This window comes from Xyrauchen texanus, chromosome 30, assembly GCF_025860055.1.
Source record: "Xyrauchen texanus isolate HMW12.3.18 chromosome 30, RBS_HiC_50CHRs, whole genome shotgun sequence".
NCBI lineage: Eukaryota > Metazoa > Chordata > Actinopteri > Cypriniformes > Catostomidae > Xyrauchen > Xyrauchen texanus.
The window spans coordinates 1,086,516-1,111,131 of NC_068305.1; the positions used below are offsets into that span (position 1 = coordinate 1,086,516).

At 38.4% G+C, this 24,616-nt stretch overlaps 1 protein-coding gene across 13 annotated transcripts in view; it reads left to right on the forward strand.

Annotated features, from left to right (window-relative positions):
- The first annotated feature begins 5 nt into the window (after nucleotides 1–5).
- LOC127623673 (protein 4.1-like) overlaps nucleotides 6–24,616 on the forward strand; it is a 154,331-nt gene continuing 129,720 nt past the window's right edge. For all 13 annotated transcript variants that reach the window (XM_052098100.1, XM_052098109.1, XM_052098110.1 and 10 more), the window contains exon 1: nucleotides 6–149. The gene's annotated coding sequence lies outside the window, so the exon portion shown is untranslated. The remainder of the gene's footprint in view (nucleotides 150–24,616) is intronic.

Genomic DNA, 24,616 nt, shown 5'->3' on the forward strand with positions numbered 1-24,616 from the left:
GGATGGTTTGCGTGTTTCACTACGTTGGCTTTTCTCCCAGAAAGGTTTCGGTGTGGGAATTTCAATTGTACATTTGTGAGACTGTCGGAAGCTATTTGACTGGAGACCGCATCGCTAAAGTTGTGTTGAGTGCGTCTAGACTGAATCAGGTACTGCTTATTGCTGTTTTTGATCAGTATCGTCAGTGTTTATGTGTATTTTCCAGTGGTACTGCAACTGGATTCAGCAGCGGAGGATAGATGGTGTCTTTTTCGAAGATTAACCCGAATATTGAATCGTTGCTACTCGTTTGTATGAATTTTCAATGCTGATGATGTGTGTTTAGTGTTGTGCTTCTTCTGAATCTTCCTCTTGGATTCAGTGAATAATGATGTTTTATATGCTGCTGCATTGCTCTGATGTTTGTAAATGTCTCTGAACAGCTTAACACGATGTATTCAAAGTGTATTCGCTTGTGATGTAAATGTTTGTGTTTTGAAAGAGTAACATATGGACATATTCTCTATAGACCACATCAAATCCGCCCACCCCCAATAGAGTCTTTATGTAACTCTTTAATCTCCAGTCGTGATGTTTACACGGTGCTTTTACAGCATTTACACGTCTGAACCCCATCTGTGCCATCCTTACCACACCGCTGGATTGCAAACTGCATCACATCAGCGCACGTTAAAGCGGCTGGATACAGTATTAATCACGTTCAGTGTGTTTTGTTGGGGCTTTTCGCTGAATTGCAGCGGCACGTGCCGTAAATACATTGTGCTGCCCGCATGGCTGGCGCGCGATCACAGCTCAGAGTGTGAGTGTGAGTGTGAGTGTGAGTGTGAGTGTGAGTGTGAGATTACACACCCAATCACACATCTGCATGCTCCCTTGCTGCTTGTTTAAATTGCTTGGCGTGGTAGTGTTTAGAAAAGGGATGTGCACGGGTATTCGAATATTCATTCTGCAATACTTATTCGAATAGAAATACTATTTGCATTTTGCAAAGTTTTGCTTTGCTGGCCATATATACACTATACAGTGAGATAGATGCATGTTACATCCTGAATACACAAACTAAAACGGGCAGTTCTAACAGAATGCACTGGGTGGCGCTGTTGAGTGTGGACACTAGTTGATCACATTTGTTGAGCAAACGGTTCTGTCAGTACGTTCAGATGGACACCAAAAAGCATGTTATTGTGAATGTGTGCTTATTGTGAGACAGCTGGATTCCTGTTTAAATGTACTGGATAAGCGGTGTACACTTGTATATGTGTTGCTCGTCAGAAAGCAGCATCCATTTAGCGACGTAATCCCACGTCTGTAAACAACAAACATGGCATCCGAGAAAGACTTTGCTAGCTGAGGTAAGGGAAATTCCATCATTTAAACTGGTGTGTATAAATGAGTATAATTTACTGAGCACTAGGGCTGGGTGATAATACGATATCAATATCGATATTTAGCCTGTGTTCTATATCTAGACATGTGTGATGCTAAAAACACTAGCAGTTTGGCTTTCTTATCGTATGTTTCCACTGGTGCGTAGTGAGCGAATGTGAGCGAGTGCTTTCAATTCCTTCCTATGGAAGCCAAGCGGCAAGCTCGCGAGGTGGATTGTAAAATTGACAGCAGCGCGGGGCAAGTGGTTCCTTAGCGTTGGGAGTGGCTTTGTGCAGATTTCTTCCGCGTTCCGGACCCCAGATTGATTCCATCTTGACGGCAAGACATCATGACGACGGTTATGACCTCTCATCGTCTGTAGTGAGCAGTGCGATAAAACAACAGTTTTTAATATTATATTCAACATTCTAAACGTTTTCTTCTGCAGTATAGCTGCTAAAGTAAATGTACGTTGTTTTAAATGAGTTTTAGATATTTATATTGAAAAAAAGCCAAATCAAAAACATATTTTGTTGCAGTGAATAATGGGGTGAAGACTGTAACCTTTCTGTTCACTTCAGTCCATCTTTAACTCACAAAAAAACTATCTGTCTCATATTAATAAAGCTGTGTATTGCCAATTGTCTTCATGATAAGAAATGCACAGTGACACATATATTATGATTCAATAAGTCACGAGTAATCATGTTATAGTCTAGCTGCATTAAGCGTGAAAGAGTGTGCATCAGCCGGTGCAGTTTCAATCTCTCCCACATAGATCGGGACATTCACACGACTCATATAAGAGACGATGACCGCACAGAAAAATGCCAGTTTCAGAGTTTGTAGTTATTTACATGATCTGCTTCCATATTATCAGTCTACGTCATTAGCGGTTTCTTTTTCTTCCTTTTGCATGAGCTTAAATACTTTGATTCTATTCTTTTTTTTGTTTTCACGCATTGCTTGTTTAAATATATATATGTTGTTTTGATTATAATTAGAAGCTTGTTTTTTAATGGTGATGCAACATTTATAAAAAAATATATATATTTTACAATGTATCTTCATTTCAATAATAGAATATTTGAATATAAAAATGTTTTTATCAGCTTTAATAACCAATTATTGATGAATGCCAATCCCTAGTTTAGAAGTACTAATGTGTAGTGGAATAACAGTGGAAGAGTGTGAGTTTGATGCCATCTTCTGCAGCGTTTTTTATATACAGGAGACCTTCAGTCCAGCTGTGCTCTCATATCCTACAAACACAACCAGAAAGGCGATGTGATAAAATGACACATACTTGCAGTGTAGACAACTCTTGATTTTGAGTTTGTAGTTCAGGCGTGACATTATCGCGCACGCACACTAATGCGCATGCACACGAACACGCACGCTAACACACTCACATATACAGTCACTAACAAACACGCACATCTTGATCTCTTAATAAGCGTTTCTCAGATTAAGCAATTTGTTTTTTAAATGCTTTGTAAGGAAAGGAATTCAACTTGGAAATGTCTTTCGTTTGGTTCAAGTCTGTTGTGTTACATCTGATTGAACGGCCCCTGACCTGTGCTCATAGTGTGAGCCGCTTCACCGCCAAGTTCAGCCTAATACCACTGCTATCTGGGAATATTGCTACACTATATATACAACTGTAATGAATAAAAAACAGTGTGGTATTTCGCTGCTATTATTATGTATACATCATATATATATATATATATATATATATATATATACACGCACACACATTTTATTGTTGTTGTAATTTGAATGTTATTTTTCACATAAGATTGACGTTATGATGATCTACAATGAACATGTTGCAAGCTGCAGACAGCGGAGTGAGAGACGAGCGTCTCTGTGTTTGAGTGCGCATCAGCCGGTGGAACTTTAAATCTCTCCCGGTCTCGACTCACGCTCAGATTGCTCGAAACTCACATGACCACACGTGCCACTCCCTAAACTGAGACTGACTGGTCATCTTTTTATTAGCGTGTAGAAAATGTGCAAACAGCTCTCAGAGAGAATGGGCTGTCACGTCCACACATGCACTTATTTATTTAATATAATCACAGCATTTGCCATCATAGAATCGCATTGCATTGTGATTAATCGTGCAGCACTAATAAACAATATTATAGGTTATAAATATAGGGTATAATAGGAGACAACAGTGGTGATAACTTCACCTTGGACACGAGCGTAAGCGTGCAGTGTAAACAAAGATGCAAATGAATTCCTTGCAATCAGCTGTCTTCTAACTGGGAACCATCGCACTCTGAATTGGACTGCAGCAAATGTACCCAGTGTTAAAGCCTCCTTAATGTTTCAGTTTCAAAGTCATTTTATTTAGTCTGGAGCCCTGCCGCATGTCTAAAATTAAAATGTACAAAATTCTAATTCTAATCTTTTTGCTATAAATGTAGCTCCATAGTATATCACCCTTCGGAAGTCTAGACTAGAGTTTGGTAATAACTCCATATCTGACTTGGCATTCTTGGATGGATGGATGCATTGTATTGATACTAATATAAAGTTACTGAGCTAATCTTTTTTTTTTTTAAAGAAACAAAGCAAATGTCAAGGCATGGTTTCAAACTCATTTAACGTATCATTTCGGCAGTTGTTTTGACAATAAAAGGCATAACATGTCATATGATAATGTTTCAGCCCCTCTGTAGTGTCGGCCACTTAAAGCCATTTCAGGCGCAGTGGGGATTTGGTCGTAGTTGAGTGTCAGGTTTTTGGTGGGGCATGGAAGTGTAGCTAAGGTTTGTTGGGTGAGATTTGAAGGTTTTAATTCCAGTTGGATGGTTTTCCACTGGTACTGTTCCTCCGTCACTGAATCTGCAATTATAGCATAAGACCAGACCATCTGTCCGTTCAGAGTCTCTGTGAGTGGGGTTACACACAGGGATGGATTACCGACCGGGCCAATGGGGCAGTGCCTAGGGGCCCTTTACTGTCCGGGGGCCCTGGGCTTTAAGGTTGCACAACCCCCCCCCCCAGATCTAAAACACATCAACAATGAAAACTTTTGGCAACGAAACACGAACATTTTGGAATATTGCAACTTTAAAATTGAGCTTTGAGTTTGAACGTTTATAATTAACTACGTGCAAACAATCCATCAGTAAGTAAGATCCAAATGAATTTCTCAGAAGCCATTAGAAATAAAAATGTGGGTGTTTTACTAAATTTGTTGGATATTCAGGTGTGGTCTGAGAGGTCAAAGGGTCCCTGGGGGGTTTGATTGAGCCCTGTGGCCTTTGGGAGTTCCAGAGTTGTTTTTCCTGCTGGTCCGTGTGGAGTTGTTGTCCCTGGTGTTTTAGAGATTACATCATCCTTTGACTAAATATTAACCACATACTCGGCATCAAGTCAAAGTGATGCACTGCTGTTCTTTATGCACAAACATCATAACCATTCATAAAGGAAGGGCTGTTGATTGTTTCCCTTGATATTGTTATTGCGATTTATTCATTTTGATAGAATTGACATTAAAAACTCTAGTTAAGGGCAACTTCCTGTCATATTCTTTATGCTACACACATACATGTAGATTTTCTAACAAAATGAGCACAGAAAATGCTCCCAAAAAATAATGTTTTTTTTTCTGGCCATAGACTAATCTAAATGCACTGGTTCATCATTGCATTGATGTCTCTGATCAGGTACCTTTTATACCGGGTAAAAGGGGGAAACATTATGAGTGGAACTTCCAATATCAGTACAATAACCTAACGAATAGAGTATCCTTAAATGAATAATAGTTGCCTAATGAGTTTGTGACCGATATTAAATCAGGGCTCGACAGTAAGGACTGCCTGATGGCCTGTGTGAGAAAGATCGAGCCAGTTGCTAGAACTGTCACTTGCCTGATCGGGCCAGTGCTGCATTTATAACATTACTGCAAGCAAACAACAAGCGAGAGCACAAAAATGACATGGAGCAAATTAAGTCTTCTAAACGAGGAGGATATACGGACATCACATTTTCCCCCATTCTGATGGTTGATGTGAACATTAAGTGAAGCTCCTGACCTGCATCTGCATGATTATATGCACTGCTGTCACATGATTGGCTGATTAGATATTCGCATGGATGATTGTTGTGCCAGACGGGCTGGTTTGAGTATTTCTGGGATTTTCACACACAAAACTCTCTAGAATTTACTCCAAAAAGAAAAATGGTGCCAAAAAGAAAAATCATCCAGTGAGCTGCAGTTCTGTGGATGAAACACTTGTTGATGAGAGAGATCAACAGAGAATGGCCAGACTGATTAGAACTGATCAAGTCTACAGTAACTCAGATAACCGCTCTGTACAATTGTGGTGAGAACAATATCATCTCTGAATACTATTCTGAGATGCTATGTTGGTGGCACGAGGGTACCTACACAATATTAGGCAGGGGGTTTTAATGTTGTGGCTGGTGTGTGTGTGCGTAGTACTGTGCAGAAGTTTTATGCTCATGATTCACGAAAGCGTTTGTCTTAAGATGGTTATTTATATCTTCAGCTTTAGTGTGTCAATAGGAAATATCAATTTTAGACTCCCAAACATTACTAGCAAATAGAATACAATAGAAGAACAGGGAGCCCTGCAACAGATGTCAGGGCCCCCACAGAGACCCCCACTGAACATCGAGTCAGTCTGAGATTATATAAAGAGACAGAAGCAACTGAGACCGAATAAATAGATAAAAGATCTGTGATGAATTCTCCAAGAAGCTTGAACATCTGATCTGCCAACAACCAAGAGAAACTGTGTCCAGGTGTATCTAGGAGAATTGGGGCTATTTTAAAGGCAAAGGTGTTCACACCGAATATTGATTTAGCTTTTTTATGTTTACTGGACTTTGTATGACATTAAGTGATAAATGAAAACTATTTATGACATTATTTTTGTAGACATCCTCAATATGCAACATTTTTCACAAGTGCCGAAAACTTTTGCACAGCACTGTGTGTGTGTGTGTGCACACAAGAACTTCCCAGATCTTCAGTGTGTCTGATCGTGCAGAGGTTGATGAGAAGCACACACATCTTGAAGCTCAGTTAATACAGGTACTTTACTAAAATAACTGACAATTCAGTTTGAAAAATGGTTTATTGCACATTATTATCATGCAGTAATACAACAGATAATAAACAGCTTCACCCTCTTTGTGTCACTTCACTGAAGCATTATGCCTTGACCATTTTAAGTGTGCTGCAAATGCAGATGGATATTGAGTCTCTGTGGGTGAGTTTCCTGTTGGAACAGTTTGCTGTGTCCTGATGGTGCCCTCCTAATACTGTGGCATGCTGGGACAGGGATTGCTCAACCATTCGGAAGAGGTTTGGGAATATCCCTCGCTGAGAGAGCTGGCCGCTTGTTCCATCCACCTGGAACAGCTCGAGGCCTGCTGGGACTAACATAGGTTACATCAGTACACCATCAAAAGAGACACCACCAGACTTGCCATCCACAATAAAGCGCAACAGTGCCCAGCCACTTGTTCAGCAAACTTGGTTCCGGATGTATTTTTCTCATTCATTTCTTTCATAGGGATTTCTTAAAATCCTTCATAAAAGAGTTGCAATTCATCAGCCAAACCAACTAGCTCCAAGGTGAATCACAACTTTATAATCTTTAATGAGAAACAAAACACTATTTGAAAATCAGACAAAAAGACAATGGTACAAGACTATGTACATAATGTCTTTAATGAGAGAATTAACTACAATCCACTGACTTATTGTGTAGGCAATCGCTTAATGAAAATTAGCCCATAGTACCACTTAGCATCCAACCAGTGGTAATACCCGTGTTAGTCTGTTTGAACGTGAACACCACACCGGTTTGAAAATGATGCTATTGTGGCAAGTCTACTACGCAAGAAAAACCTTGTTTACATTTTTAATCATCAGGTTAATCTCTGCTTTGAGATCAAAACGTACAAAAGCATGTGTGCAGGAGTTTATCAGTTTCCAGCTCAGCATCAGAGTTGATACCCTTAGCAGAGCTGACCCATCCTGAATTACATTTACAGATATTTCACAGACAATATGAAGGGGGATCAACTTTGCCCCAGTGAGCATGCTTCTTTGGAACTGATTAGAAAAAGACGAGAATCCCGCCTGGAGTTTGGCATGTTCCCAAATATAGTTAAAAACGGCTTATCCGTTGGACTCCAATTTAGTGTCCAAACCTTTCACCTAAACCACAAGAGAAGTCATTTGGATTGAATGTGCTACTCTTAAAATCACAGGCATGTATTAAAGTTGAAAGAGCAGTTGTCTGAGTTCAGGGATGTCCTGTGGATAACGGCTGCATTTGTCTTGCAAACACTGCTGTGTGCGTTACTGTCTTTCGGCTCTGTCCTGCCAATTAAGAGAGTCCCACTGGATTAACTCAAACACACTGCTGTTATAAGAGCCGGGATAGTTCTAAAAATATTGCGCGACATCTTGCAATGTTTTTTTAACTCGTCCTGCCACGAGCATTGCTTTAAGACAGCGTTTCAAGTTAAAAATGGTCACGAGTTGTGCACATAGCACGTCACAAATTCCCCACTTACACTGCTCATATGGGGGGTATTTATGCACTTTGGGAGGCTGCAGATTGAAAGTTTTATTATTACTTTAAAGACATACGCAAAACATTTCAAATATAGCACTGTTATTAAAAGTGCTATATTATCCGTGAGAGATTAAAAATCAGCCTAGAACAGGGCAATAGTGGCACCACATGGAAATATTAGCTAATAATTAGCTTTGCTGAAAATATGGAATTAAGTTTCACACGTGTGCTGCTTACACGTGTTCACTTATTACATTTAAATATTTTAAATTAAAGCTGTTTTTCTAAAATAATATTGTCTCTGATTACATCTAAACATTGTTTTCAAAAATACTTATTTAAGGGAAGTGTATGCTTATCCAGTTATATAATGTCCCTACTTAAAACCCTACTGAAATGTACTGATTATCAAATCAGACATGACATTTGACAGCATTATTATACATTTTCAGCATTATATATATAATATGGCACTATCATTAAACCTCTGTAAACTTTAATTTCCTCTCACGCAGTAAGTGCAGATCACTCGGTGAAGAATCTTAACTTTAGGACAGCCCCACTGGCGTCAACACTATGAAACATAACTATAGCTCAGAGAATAGCGCCACATTTATTAGCAATGTTTGATGGAGGAAACACTTTTGGAAGACCCAGATGACGTGCTGCGCTTTGATGACAAAACACTCAAAATAATTACAGACTCCCCTGAAATATGAAAATGCAGTCAGCAAAATGTTTATTTCTGACGCCTTGAAATTAAAAGCATGCCGATTTTGTTTCTCCATTTTCATCGAATGTTTAATTCACAGCAGCCGCTTGTGTGTCGTTGGGTGCTTGGTAACAGACATGAGTGTTGATTATCGAACTCAATGGAAAGGTTTAGGATTTCCTAACTCAAGAAAAGATATGATTTTGTAAGATAAGATAAGAATCCTAAATCAAGATAGTACCTTTTCTGTCAGTCACCCCAACATAAAGAATCAGCAACAGACAACACCTCACAAATAAACATGTGAACAATAACGGGAACATTGCTTACAGCAGGCGATTTAAAGTCCGATCATGAATAAAATTGACATTTTTGTTGAAAAGCGGTGAAATTGTACAGAAGTATTGCTTTAAATAATGAGGACGATTTAAGACAACTTTTAAAATTTACTCGCTGATATTAACTACACTGACGCTTAAACAATACGAGAAGTGGCATCTTTAATTCATTACTTTAAAATCGCCACAGCTAAAAATATGAAACGTATTTTTGCCACGTGTAAATAAAGCATTTTTTTAACCATGGATTCTAAATTCTTGCGGTTCAATTAACAGTGACATTTATTATCGCGGTTAATAGTAAATCTATATAATAACAGCATCAATACTCCAGAGGCAACATTTTAAGACATCATGGATGTGCTCCCGAAGTGGAGGTTGCACGTCGAGCCCTGTGCACTGCGAGTGAGGAGTGCAATTGATGCGTGGAGCTGCCACCTATGTAGAGCGTTTAAAATCGGCCTCTTATGAGGCTTCATCTCAGTTAGCATGCTGCCATAGAAGACAGCTGCCAGCTGTAGGCAGGAGACAGTGAGGTAACTCCATAAGTTTTGGAACAGACCCAGTGACATGTTTGCAAACAGACGTTTAACCGAGACATACGCATAATGGATTTTCATATCATGCGCCAATAATTACAGATGAAATGTCATGTGCAGGCAGATAAGAGCCATCTTTAAATCAATCAGGGTTATAGAATGAAAACTTTCTATTTTAGGCAGTTGTCCTCAGGATCTGGTAACCGTGAAATCCCTATTTATTTGGGGATTTTTTTTTTCTGTCTGATGTGTGCACGATTGGTGATGAACTACGGGGTTTTGTGACACTAAGTGACAAGAAATATGATTTCGTTTTCTCATGGATCACTTTCCTTTTTTTGTCAGGGTAAAACTATTGTTTGACGCTCAACTTGTGACAGGTTAAGGCAAAACTGGGGTTGAAGAGGGTTGCTGCGGTTACATATTTAAAATACAAATGAATCTTTTTACATTCAAATTCTTATGGATTAAAAATAAGCCTTATTTGGAGAATAATTATTTCCCTAGCAAGTTTACCCATCTTAAGGTTTAGTGTGCTCTTCATTGCCCAATAAGAATACTATTGAGATCTGGAAGATTCTACATGCTGATAACCGCCAAGATGCCTGAATCTTTCCCCTCTGCAGTTTGAACTGAATGAAGGAGATTATTACACGCCCTGCTGACTGTTTTCCAGTGTGTCAGGAAAGAATCCTCTCACTGTCTTCCTCTGCTGCCGTGGATTCTGTCTGTCAACACCACATGAGCTTTGTGTGGCCGGCTCGGGGGTCCTCTCTCTGACCGCCCTGATAATGTCTGTTCAAAGCAGTGAATGCTAATTGGTCCTGTTCCCACTGACACTCTTGACTCAGGGCCATCTACAGGGGAGGCCAGTATTCCTAGCAATCTGCATTTTCTGTGCTCAACATGGCACATTAGCCATTGGTTTCAAATCACCTTCCCATGCCTTAATGATCACCCCTGCTCTTGTGATACATCTGATAAATGCTCCCTGGTTAAAGCAACGTGTCATTATGTTGAAGTCGTGTCATTATGCTGTCATTAGCTTTGCTTGGCTGCCCTTTTTTCTGCAATGAAAACCAGAAATGTCAGATTGTGAGTGTCAACCTATCAGACTTCCTGCATCACATCCCACCAGTTTAGTTTTTGGGCGCACACTTTCCCATGAATTATTCCAGTGGACTTCATTGGGAATCTCTCTCTCATCAATCTCTGTTTAAAAAAAATGTCTCACCTTTTGCTTCCTCCTAATTCCTATACTGTGAGAATGTTTCTTAATGGAATCGCTACAAAAAGGAAAATTCACACATTTTTCTCACCCTCTTGCCATCCCAGATGTGATTGCGCTTCCTAGATGGCGGTAGGATGTGAAATCGAGCTTGAAATCATGATCACCCTGGAGACTGCCGATAGGGCTGTCCCGGTGGCAATTTTTACCACCACGATGGTTAAGGGCCAATCACCACCGGTGAACGATGTTATACGTAGGGCTGGGTGATATGGCAATTTTTTTTTATCTCTTTGTTTTTGTTTTTTTTCATACATAAGGATAATTTATGATTATTGTATTTTTCAAAAAAGTAACACTTTTTTGAAAAAGTGTTACTTTTTACATGTTTCTTATTACAAGGTGTGTAACAAAGTGAAACACACAAAGTTGTCAACAGCATGAAAGTAAAACATGCTTTTAAAAATAAAATAAAACTGATCACAAATAATAGTATAAAGAAAGAAAACTACAAAATACCTCAGCTAATTTAGTTTTTTTTTTTATCTAAATCAAGTCCATCTAGAAATCAATATCTAGAAATAGTCATGTTTATCTAGAAAGTATTTTTAGAATATCAATCAGTTTGTATGTATAACCATAAGCACCTGCAGATCGAGTCCAGATATCAGAAAAATTTCACTCTATTTGAAAAAGCAAAAATCAGTTTAAAATAATGAATATTATATGATAAATAATTCCTAATTTAGTTACTAAAGATCTAATACTATATTATACTCATTAAATGGAATCATTTCAGGAATTAATTTCAAGTTTTTATAAGGTCTTTTATGTAAGATAACATGTTAACCTCTTCCCAATCCTGTAAAATTAGCCTAAAACGCCTAATCAAGGCATACCCAAAGTAAATTTAAAGCTGTTCACAGAATTACTGTAAGTGCTACTGATTTTGAGTAATAGAAGTTTGAACACAATGAAATAGAAGTTTGTTTTTCCGCCTGAAATTTTTTTTTGCATACAGATGCCTGCAGATAACTATAACTTGTAGCTATTAGCTTGAGAACTCAATGGGATCACAGCATGAAGCCTTACCTAGTCCAAGTTCAAATGTTATAACAATACCATTAAAAATGAATATTTTACACATGTTTTTCTAAGGGTACACCCAGGCGTTTTACAAAAGTGCCTTTTGGATACTCCAAAAGGACCCTTTGGTAACCTAGGACAAAAAGGCTCCTACTTTTGAACGCTTCAACGTAGAGTCATAATTTTGTGCTCTAATGAAAGATGACACGTAGAGCTATCATATTCCATATCCAGATCCACTATTAGTTTTGCTGACACAGAGTAAGTGATGCATAAACACATTAGAGTTCCTTTTCCCTTCTTGAAACTAAATGTTGTGCATATAAAAGAGTCAAAACTAGTGCTATGGTGGACAATTTGTTTATATAAAAAATACACAACAAACTATTTACATGAATTTTTACACAAAGTATTTACAAACCATTATAAAATTGTACATGTTTCTAGCAACATGCCAGTCATTGTAGCAGTCACATTTGGGTACAAAGCACATAGGCACAACACAGGAAGAGTACTTCACTGGTGTCTTTGCATGACACTGCCTGCACTTCAGACGACCAGCGGTGCAAGATTTGGTGATGTGCAACGGCCTGTGATGTGCTCTTCGTGGAGCAGGAGATACGGGTCTGGCTGTGGAGTGAGACCCCAACTCTGCCAGCTCCTCAGCAAGGGTCTCTCTGAAAGCCCTCCTCTCTTGATGAGGTGCTGTCCTGCGGCTCCACTTTATGTGGCCCGCATCCGGCTCCCAATCGCTATCTGATTCAGTGAGAATAAATAAATGTAATTTACAAAGCTAGACACAAATTTTCCATCTTTTCTGTATTCTATATATATATATATATATATATGTTTTTCTTTTCGACTGTGTAAATATGTATTATTGTATGTATATTTACTGTAAATACTGTATACTTTGCCAATGTACTATGGAACAAATAGATGGGCCTACACCTCCCCCATGAATTCAGCATTGTAACAAATAGATGGGCCTACCCTCCCCCACATCCCCGCATTGTAACAAATAGACTCTCAAACACAACATATATTCTTATTTTCAACTTATATTTATTGATTTATTTATATATGTATTTAGTCATTTACATATATATATATATATATATATATATATATATATAAATACATATTTACAGTAAATATACAAAACATCTATATAGCATGTCAATAGATCTGAAACAAACAATGAACCTCACACACGCACAAACAAATACAAAAAACACGCACAAACGGTTCAAACACTCACTGAGGAAACACACGACAAAGGGTAATTACAAAATGTGTATTCATTATTCAAACTAAAGCTTATTTATGCGGAATATACAGTATATATGTTATGAAACACAAGAAAATACTTACTTGTCCAGAGCAATGTCTCATCTCTCCATAAACATTTCCTCTGCCTCCGAATTATCCGTATTGTTTTCAGAAATTTCATCTCCAAACTCATCATTTCCACAGTAAATGCCTTCTTATATCACATCCTGGGGTGAAAATCCTGTTTTTCGCGTCTGTTTCACCATATTTAAATCGCCAAATGTGTAAACAGTTCCAAAACAACACTCCAATGGTTTTACGCACAGACGCACGACACACTCGGTAATGGCAAGGCAATTACAGAACGCACACACATTACAGAACCGTGCTCTAATCTTCCCACTAAAGCCACATATCACTGTTTTCAGAATTTCATTGGCTATACGATGCGTCAGTCATTTCCACTCTTCGATGTAATTGGTTTGATCAGTAAACAAAGGAAAGTGGGTATGCCCTTACATTCGACACAGACGAATGGTGGTTGGGTATTGAAGGCTTTGGACAGGACATGGAAGCTCCTATTGGGTCAAATGAGGTGTCAATCGAAAGGCCAGAGTGCGTGCTTCCATTTTGATACCGGATATAGGAAATGTTTACATCTGAACTGAAGTTATTACCGATAATATGTGAAAGTTTAGGTACAGCTGCCAGGTGCTTTGAAATGATGCAACAAGAGTCGGTGGATATTTATTGATGTAATAATGTGATTTGGACTAAACATTTTACTTGATTTGATCATTTGGACATTTGACAATGAAACAACACCGTTTTTGTCGGGAAGTTATGGATCAGTGGAATACTATGATGCTTCATAGGTGAGTTGCCTAAATTTTGTTATTGGTTGTTTATATGTTGGTGGTCTGACAAAGATATAGATTGTACCTGCTGTTGTGATTGTATCTTAAAATGGTTTATATCAATAGAAAATCAAGAAATTTAGCTTTCCAAAGATATGTGGCATGTGTACCAATGTAACACACAGCAGTTTTGTTTATCGCATACTTTTATTTTGTACATTTAAGGGCCCGTCCGCGGGCTGTCTCAGTCCATAAAGTTAACATCACGTGCATAACCACTGTTGGCAATGTACCACCATGGTGGGGTGGTTGTCACGGTGATGCAAGCAGCCCTAATGATGTCAAGATTTATAGTGAAAAATGTGTTACATTATGGTTTGTTCTCACCCCAAATCAATTAGATCACTTCTGAAGACATTGATTAATACACTGGAGTTTTATGGTTGACATTTATGCGACCTTTATGTGCTATTCTTCTAAAAATCTTCATTTGTGTTCTACAGAAGAAAGTAAGTCATACACTTCTGTGATGACATGAGGGTGAGTAAATGATGAGAGAGTTTTCATTTGTGGGTGAACTGTCCCTTTATTTAGGTTAACACAGAAAAACACATGCCTTGTTGAAAGAGTTTGACATTATCGCTCAATGCTTTTAAAATTTGGTTAATGATGGAAAATTATCAGTTATCACAGATGTATGAATTTTAATAGTTCCCTCTATATTTATTCACTGTAACATGTAGATGAGAATGAATAAGTGAATCCACACAGACAAACAAATCAAATCAATAATTTGGTCTTTCTGTCAGACAGAGTCTACGTGAGTAAATCTGCTCTCTATCTCATGCGCAGCAGACTTTGAGTTTAGTTGTGGATGTACTGTGAGCTGAATCTCGCTATTCACAATAAAGGAAGCACGTTTTTCCATATTTTTTGGAACTTCTGTTAAAGGTGGATTGGCCGAAACCTATGTAAACTTGCTATTTCAACATTCAAATGGCGATGCAATAAATCTATCGCTTCTGTTAGGGCTGGGCGTGTGATGTTGGACCGGTCTCTTTTTCTGTTGCCATTTTCAGTACATTTGCTAAACTGTTGTACACTGCCAAATATGTAACACCAGTGAGTATCAACCACCCCTCCCCATAAGAAACATCCTCCTCCATTTTCTGTACTGAATTTCTTGCAGTGACCCTTACGTCTACCCACCTGTGTTACTACAGTGTTTCCCCTATATGCATTTTCAATGTCTCCAGTAATGAAAGCACCCACATTCTACATTAACACCCACAGCACCCACATTCTAAACGGCACTGACAAAAACAAAACAAAAAAAAAAAAAAACAGGAGAAAACTTAAATTAGAAGGCTTTTCCGTTCTCAGATCTCAATGCTTAAAAATGTTACCATGAATTTACTGCAGTAACACTAACTGCACTGTATTACTAGTTATGATAGTTGTGGCAGAAAAACTTTCTAAATGTATTTAAACTGCTGTTTTTTCATCACTAAAATGCCATAGTTCTTTATATAGAAACCATAGTTACTAACCATGGTAGTGAGTAGGGATGAGTATTCTGGTCATTTATTGTCTACTCGAGGACTTGAGGGTTAATGACGTGTACATAATTGGATAATAACATGTCTGACAAACATCTATGGCTGTTGCATTGAGTCTTGTTGTTCCAGTGTATCGTCAATTCATTATTATAGGCTGTTATAAAATAATGTGTTACAAAATGTACAGACGATTGCGTATGTCTGTGCTTCCTTCAGGTTTACTGTAGTAAGCACACACCAGTTTCTTTAGTGACTGTCTGAACTGTCTATTTTCAAATTGGGTGTTTGCTTAACAGGAGATGCCTTAACCATCATCTTTTTAATATTTGTATTAAGTTGAAGTTCAGTTTTGAAGATGCTGCATTCTGTTCTATTTAGCTGCACTCTATCTAACTGTTTGAAACTCTCCCAGTGTGTGTGTGTGTGTGTGTGTGTGTGTGTGTGTGTGTGTGTGTGTGTGTGTGTGTGTGTCTCCCCAAGTGTTCACCCCTGTGTGGATAGTGCAATGCTCCATGTTGTTGCTGTGTTGATTCATGAAGTGTTCCATTCAACTGTGTCTGAATTTCCATCTTTCAACTGGGGAAAGTGCAACAGAATGACAATTTATATCAGATATTTAATTTGGAAACTGCATCTCCCATTTCATGGAGATGCAGGTGTGTGTTACATCACCCAGGGCAGGGAGGTTTATAGTCAGTGAGAAACATTCACTTTTATTAAATAATATCCATTGATGAGACAAAGTTCTTACATTTTAAATGATAATAAAACGTGTTTAACAAATGTTTTGCTGAGACTGGTGTTCAAAACACAGTTAATTACACTCTTTTCATTCCTGTAACCATAGCATTGCAGCATCATATATCGGTTTCGTTGCTATGAGACTTCTGACAATCAGTGTACCCCTCAAAATCACAACAATCTCAAAATTAAACTCCCCCTTTGACACGTTTGTGCTTAGTTGTCAGGTAATTGTTACTGGATTTCAAATTAAGTGAGAAGTCACTTCATGCGTGATCACCATTCGATCATCGTTTTCATTTTTGATCACAGCAGCCATGTTCAAGTACTCGAGTATTCGTACCCATAGTAGTGAGGAGCCATGCTTGGTTTTAAATGGTTTGCATGAACTATTACAAATATCATTGTTAAAACTATGGATACTATGGAGGAACTATGGTGCCTTTTCATAATTATGGACCAAGCTATCAGTTTTCCATCTGTGTAAAATCTGTATTCTTTTATGCTCTCTGATTGTTGGAAAATGTAAGTTGTTTTGTTTGCCTTCAGACATTCCTAGAGATGACTTCATTTAATTAGTAGGAGCCAGGGGCGTGTCTAGGAGAGGCTGGGGGAGGCAGTGCCTCCCCTAGGATAAGCTCTGCCTCCCCTGAGAATTTGAGAAATAATCTGTCCATCTGATTAGAGGCGGCAGCAGCCGATTTTGCCGGGGCTTCAGCCCCGAATGTTTTGAGTGTAGCCCCGAATGTATTTTGAATAGTTGACTGACAAATATGAAACAGGACAAAAGCCTATGTAAACCCCCGAAAACATAAGTTGCCTTATTTCATTGTGCTTTGGCTTTGCACATACTGCATACAGCCTGTAAAAATAGACATAGGCATAATCTAGCCTATAGAATAAGTTCCTTTGCTGTCGGTAGCCTATGGGTGACTCCGTTTCTTCCTCTCTGTTGAATATGCAGCAGGTAGAGGCGGAGCTTGCACAGTCGTTGACATCAACTAACGTTTCTTAGTGGCGAGTTAACGGCAATTAGCAGGAAAGACAGCAAAAATGAAGCAAATGAGGCTTTGGGGATTTTTCCGAAAGAAGTCAGTGGGTAAGAATTCACATTTGTTTTTGTCTTTAAAGTCTTAAGATCATCATCTAGCTGGCTTTCACCCACAGTAGGCTAAACCTCAAGAGTTGTAGCCTCTAACCTCCTTGTTTAGATTGACGCAGCTTGGTAGCTCCGAGTTAATGCAGTCGCCTCTCACGCCGGAGATTGCGGTTCGAGCCCCGTTCGGAGTGTACTTTTCTTGTTTATCAGGTGTTGTTTTCGCTTAGGATAACCAATAAGCATTAACATAACATGTATGTGTGACTTGTTTTGTGATATTAGTTTGTAGGAAATATACACTTTGATTTGATTAAATGGTTTTGTAGAGTGTAGCAAAGATGAGCAACAGACTGAGGAGCAGCAGCTGTGCCAGAATCAGGCATGGAAACTGGTAACAATTAATCAGTCACTTTACTTTAGAGAAAGTTAAAAGTGAAACATTGTTTATCTCAATGATCCTAATGAAAGGATTTTGACAGATGAATTATTCTCATAGAGATGATGAGAATTATATACAGTTCGATGCCATAGTGTGTCAATGAACTTAGACTAAAGTCATTCATGTATTGCTTTAACTTAGGATCTTATACATCATTTTGACTATTTATGTCAAAAAATATAATTTATTTATATTCAGTATTTTTTTTACCTCACTTTACTCACTATAATATAAATCTTTTGTGATGACTATGTTAATGTACATGAAAATTCAAGAATCATGATTAGGGCTGGGACAACGCGTCGACGTCACGCAAAAAATACGTCGACGCAAAATATGCGCGTCGATTCGTCGGACCCAAAACAAAGATGGCGGCGCCGGCGACTAGTAGCAACACGAGTGGCTCCTCAGATTATCAGAAGTGCAAGGCGGCATGCACTCGTTCCTCTAAAGTATGGGAATTCTTTAATTTAAAAGGAAACAATTCCGTGATATATCGTCTTTGCAAAATGGAGATGGCCTTCCATTCTAGCACCACGGCAATGCACCAGCACCTTAGGAGGCGCCACCCGGGAGCAGCTGCAGATGACAGAGCACCGTACGGTTTTTTTTTCAACTCCCCACTTTGCACTCGATGTTGGAGTAGGCTATAATACGTTGTCGACACCTAAAGTTTTCGCTTATAGCTATTAATAATGCGCTTATAGCTATGAACGTCGTGAAAAATACATAGACGACACTGACAATGCGCTGACAGACAGGACCAAGCAGGTAACATTTAATAAAGTCTCAACTTTCAAATTTGGTCATTCAAAGAAAATTAAACCATAAATAGGCCTACTATTTTGTGGCTCTTTAATGTGTCGTGACAGATTGCCTCAGTTAAAGCTGCTCGTGAACCGATCATCTTTTCCTTGGTTAATTTATAGCATCAAATAGGCTAAACATGAATCAGAAGGACTGTTGTTTTAACCGCGGAAAGATGTCAGTACAGTAGCCTACAATCCATTATTCAAATCCACCGACGTTAATCTTGTCTCTCCTGACTACTTTGTCGGACAAAAATGGCGTATTATGATTGATTGATCAGATCGCCAGTCAATCAAACTCCCGGCAAATGTTTTTTTTTTTTTTACATTTAATACACCCCCACCCCCGATGAAACCGCTATTACCGGTGTTGTCACAAGTCGATTAATCGAATCGAAATCGAATCGGACTGAAAAAATAATCGCTAGATTAATCGTTTAAAAAATAATCGTTTATCCCAGCCCTAATCATGATAGATCTAAGATCCCTCTGATCTGCTCTTCCCAATACATTTTCTTCAATGGTATTGGTCCACAATTTGACATATGTAGCACTTGATGAATTAGTTGTTTGAAGCTGATTTGCAATAAGTTATGTGCTGTATCTGTTCTTTTGCATCCCAGATGATTCAGGGAGGAGAGAGGATGTTGAGGATAGTACTAGAGTGGAAGATTTAGGAACTGTAGAAACGGTCTCAGCCAGAGCAAAACTCAAAGAATACCCTCTCCCCAGCTTTGGACTACAGGGAAGTAGTTGCTAGTGTGAAAATAAAATTGTCTGGGCTGTCCCCGGATGTCCTTCAATGCTGGAAACGCCTCTGCATCTGATGATAAATTACAATTTAAAAGTGGATTGTTTTGTGCATATTTTTCCATCGCTAGCAGATGAGTGAGGTCTAACACAACACAAATCCAGTTTAAGCCCTATAGTCTAATAGGGGCCCTGTGCCTATCTCTGGGTTCCTGGCTTAGAAAAAGATATGCACTAAAACCGATTGTGTGTAGTATAGCTTAATTTTGCGCCGATTTTTTCAATTGTTTATGTTGCCCCCCAAACAAGCCAAATGCCCCCCAAACATGATATCCTGGTAACCCCTCTGGTAGGAGCCTGATGAAATGAATCTGTAAAGAAGACCCAACTTATTCACACTGGCAGAATATTTCAATTTAGCCATATAAAAAGTAGGTGTTAATATTATCATTTTCATCTGCATCCCAACCTCAAAATCAATGATGTTAAATGCATTGAAAAGCACATGTAATTTAACAGGTGCTGGTGCTACATTTTGAAAGGGCAAAAATAAACTATGATGTTGTCCAGGCTGAAATTTAGTTTGACACCCCTGTTTTAATCTATTTTGACCAAATCTCATTGGGTCCGGCTTGTGGACGCGTGCACAACAGCACCTCTGCTGAAAAAAGTCCTAGGGGAAACACTGTACTACGTATATAGCCTAATGTCTGCGAGTCATGTAATAAACTGAAGTGGTGTCTCCGGGTAATGTTTATCCCCAGTGACGAGTTACTATGCCAATGTATGCGCTAGGGGTGGGCGATATCTCGATATTTAAAATATATCGAGATATTTTTTAAACACGATATGAATTTTGACATATCGTATATATCGATATATTGTTTATATTCAATTCTGATTTCGCCACTTTGCTCATTTGCTTTCTCTGTGCTGTGCTCGCTCCCGCCTCCGCTCGCCCCCGCCTCCTTGCTTTTGCTCCCCCTCCCTTCGCGTGTTGTCTCATTCAACATGGCGTCGCCCGCAACCAGCCCGGAGGCAGAACTTGTCTCAAAAAAAAGGACAACTGGCTCCATTATATGGAGATACTTCGGTTTTAAGGCGTCGGATGAACAGCAGACAGATGTCTACTGCCGTGAATGCCGAAAGTTGGTGCCAACCAAAGCTTCTAGCAAACTTGTTTTTTGGCTATTTGTTGATGGCTACAACAGAGTTAATGCAAAGATGAGCTTGAGTTGTTTTATTTTTAAATGAAAAGGCCATATGTATTATTTGTTTTAATTTACAGTTAAATTATTATTATTTATGTAATCAGGGATTTTTTTTTCTTGAACGTCGTAGAAGCACTTTGTTCTTATATATGCACTGCCTACCTTGAGTTGAGTTGTTTCATTTTTGAATGAAAAGGCAATATGTATTTCCTTTATTTTACAGTTAAATAATAAGAAGCACTTTGTTCTTACGTGAACTGCCTACCTCTTTGCACTTTAATAAAAAAAGACTGTGGTATTTGGCATATTTGTTTTTGCAGTAGTTTTTGGGGGGTTATTTTTCCTGTAAAGATATCGAGATACATATCGTAAATCGAGATATAGCAAAATATATCGAGATATATTTTTTGCTCCATATCGCCCAGCCCTAGTATGCGCACATGTGGGGTTGTAAACTCCGTTTCACCCTGCCTAGTGAGAAGTCCGTTCTGCCTGACTGCACTAACGCGAGATGAATATGAGTGTTTAGCGCAACTGCGCTTATGAGACTTGAGAACAATAGTCTTTCAGAGCAGAGCAAAAGGGACAGTCATGCTCAATAGATGCTCTGTGTGTGTGTGCAGATATAATCTCTTTGTCTAATACCATTTTTCCCCCTGTCAAGATGGATCTAGCTTATGTGAACAGCTTTATCCTGCTTTTCCTCTCTCAAGCCACATGGAAATGAACGAGTGTGAACGTGACACTCTTCTTTTTTTTTTGTCAGGTCTGTTTTTGTGACTTTCCTTTTAATGCATTACAGTTTACTTGTCTGCCTTTTAGAGCCATTTCACAACAGCACAGACACAATCAGCTTTTCATTTTACTGGCACATTCCTCCTGTGAACTCTACTGATGTCTTCAGAGGGCTCTCATATCATGGAAAACCGGATTTTTCTTGCTCCTGGAATAATAAGAGTAGGACTGTTGTTAATGTATTTGTAATCAAGTCATTGATTATTTTGACATTAAACGAGTAATCTTAAAAATTATTTCATAACACAATGTATTTCATGCATAATGTTTGTGGGTATAGTGTTTTGAGGTGCTGCTGCACAGCAGAATTGGGGCTATGGTATTTAGACAAATGTCTTTGGCATTGATTTTTAAGACACCTATACAACAACATGATTAATCTCTTGCAAAGAGGTTGGCCAATAATGATGGTCCATTTTTAATATAGAATTATTAAAGGTACAGTTGCAAAAAGTGTGTGTATGTACACTGGCAGCCAAAAGTTTGGAATAATGTTCAGATTTTGCTGTTTCGGAAGGAAATTGGTACTTTTATTCACCAAAGTGGAATTCAGCTGATCACAAAGTTTAGTCAGGACATTACTGATGTAAAATACAGCACCATCACTATTTGAAAAAGTCATTTTTGATCAAATCTAGACATCACTCCAACACCTTATCCTTGAATAATCATGCTAAATTGATCATTTGATACTAGAAAATCACTTGTCATTATATCAAACACAGTTGAAAGTTATTTGCTTCATTAAATGATGCTTAACGTTGTCTTTGTGTTTGGGGCAGTGTGAGTGTGTTTTGGGACCAATACTTCGGTACCTAGTTGGTACTAAAATAAAGATGTTTTATACCAGTTTTTCTGTAGTACCGAGGACCGAATCCATGCGATACCCACACGCTGCCTGATTGACACACGGCTGCTTATTTGGGAAACAAAAATGAATGCAGTTAATCAAATTAAAATCATGATATATCCAAGTGTGATTATTAAACTACTGAAGACTGCAATCTTATTCCACCTGAGCTGTGTGCTTTAAAATGAATGTGTGAAGCCGACTGCTCACAACTCCAAACTGTGTTATGAGATGACACTTATCCAATGTGAAGTGCACAGCACGTGCAAACTATTCGGTGTGTTTATTCATTTAAATAGCAACTACATCAAATACACACACAACCTGATTCGGCTTCACCCAGTTTTCCGGCAAAATAAAAGCTCAATTTCATTGGGCACGTGAAATTGAAGGAAAGTATATGACTATGTTTTAGAAAAATGAAATATTCAATCTACTGATAATAGTAATCAATAATAATTATAAAAATAGTGATAACAATAATATTATTAAAATTATTATTATTTATCAGTGGTAATTATATTTAATCAATATTTCAAGCAAGAGGTCTTTTGAATGTACTGTAAGTTTTCACTTATACTGTGATGCTCTGTTTTGCAAAACTTTATTACACAAAAAGTAACTCTGGTGTTTTAGATTTAAGATGTGATAGAAGCACTTCATTTGATTAAAAGTATTCCAGTGTTATTTTGAAAAGGTATTGTTCCATTTTCATTTGATTAGTCATCTGGTGTTCCTCATGGCTTTGGCTTGTATTTGCTGGGTCACACTTTAAAAGTATAGATGCAGTCCAGTCCATATAGAATCCAGTCCTCTATGGACTTGCATGTGTTTCGTGTCCGAGGACAGTCCACTTCCTCTGGCTTGGCTGGGTGGGAAAGCTATGATGTCATCATGCACACTCCAAATCAGATCTACAGTTACATCCAACCATTCCCAATTCTGAACAGATGGGACCATTCAGCTAGCAAACACACACACACGTGAAACCACAATATGGATGTTGTAATGCAACTTGATTGTCATTTGTAGGTGTAAGAGAGCAGACAGCGCACAGGAGAGCTGTGTGTGTGTGTGTGTTTGGTTTACAGTGATGTCATATTAACATTTTGTCTTCCTCCCTGGACACACTATCCAGTTTCTCTCATTGATTAGACAATGTTCTCAAGATGTCCTCGGAGATCAGGCCAGCTGTTTTACTCAGTCCTAAAAGACAACGCCTCTGTTCCAAAACAATTGTGTTGCTTTGCTGTTTACTACTTACATTAGCAGCATTCTAACCCAAGTGGTTCCTAATAAGGGATTGTTTTGGTATGCCCAGTCCTCTACATAGCAAGTAAATCACTCGCATATACGACAAAATTTCATGCTATGTGACTAAAATATGAATTTCATTAGCCACTGATGAGTAAAAATCCAGATGTTTTACTCATAGCTTGAGTTGTGTGGTGGGGAAGAATAACTTGAGCATTCCAGAAGCTGGTGATTAGGAAGCTGGATTCAGTCTCATCTTTTACAGTGTGTTGTGTATCATGAGTGACCTGAAATTGACCTTATTTGGCTGCAGTGTGTCCGGATCTGTCATGATCACGCCACTTTAGTGACTGACAAATAACACTGCATTTAATAATGTCACCTCTGACTTTGATTAAACATTTCAACAAACTGTTCACATCATTCAAAGCATGACTACAGACCAGTAATGCACCTGTTGGACGTCTGTTAGAAGATACAAGTGTTGCAAAACTGGAGCGCTTGTAAACTTAGTATGCATCATCGGCCCTATGCCCCGAGGGTACATATAAAGTTTGGTTCCAGCGCCACCTTGTGGTCAAAAGTTATAAGAAAGTTAAAAATGCATTTTAATATTTGATTAATTTGGAGTTGTGCAACACAAGCCTGTCTCGTGGAACAAGAGTTTTCACTCTTTTTCCCTGTTTCATTCATCTGAAAACTGTTTGCAAGAATAATTTAGTCTATGAGAATGCTGCAAAATGATCTCCAATCATCTCAGGAGGTGCTGTGAGGTTTAATTTGCTTTATTTCCACTAATCGGTGTGCAGTTAACGTGCATTCCCTGCTGGAAAATCCTTCTTTAGCTGGTAGCGGTGTTTTGGAACATGGTTGACTATATAATCGTATATCGCAATAATTATTTTAAGGCAATTATCAATAAAAATTGTTTTGGCCCAGCCCTAATGCTGAGTATGATGATACCCAATTTGCCATGGTCAGCCTTATTTCCTGTCCGCCATTTTGAATGTTATTGCAAACCTAGTTTTTTAACTACTCTTAGGACGTATGTGCGACTCGCACAGTTTGCCACATATCACCTAGGGACACTCTTGACACTTTTTGATAGACCAAACCGTTCTTGTGAAACAC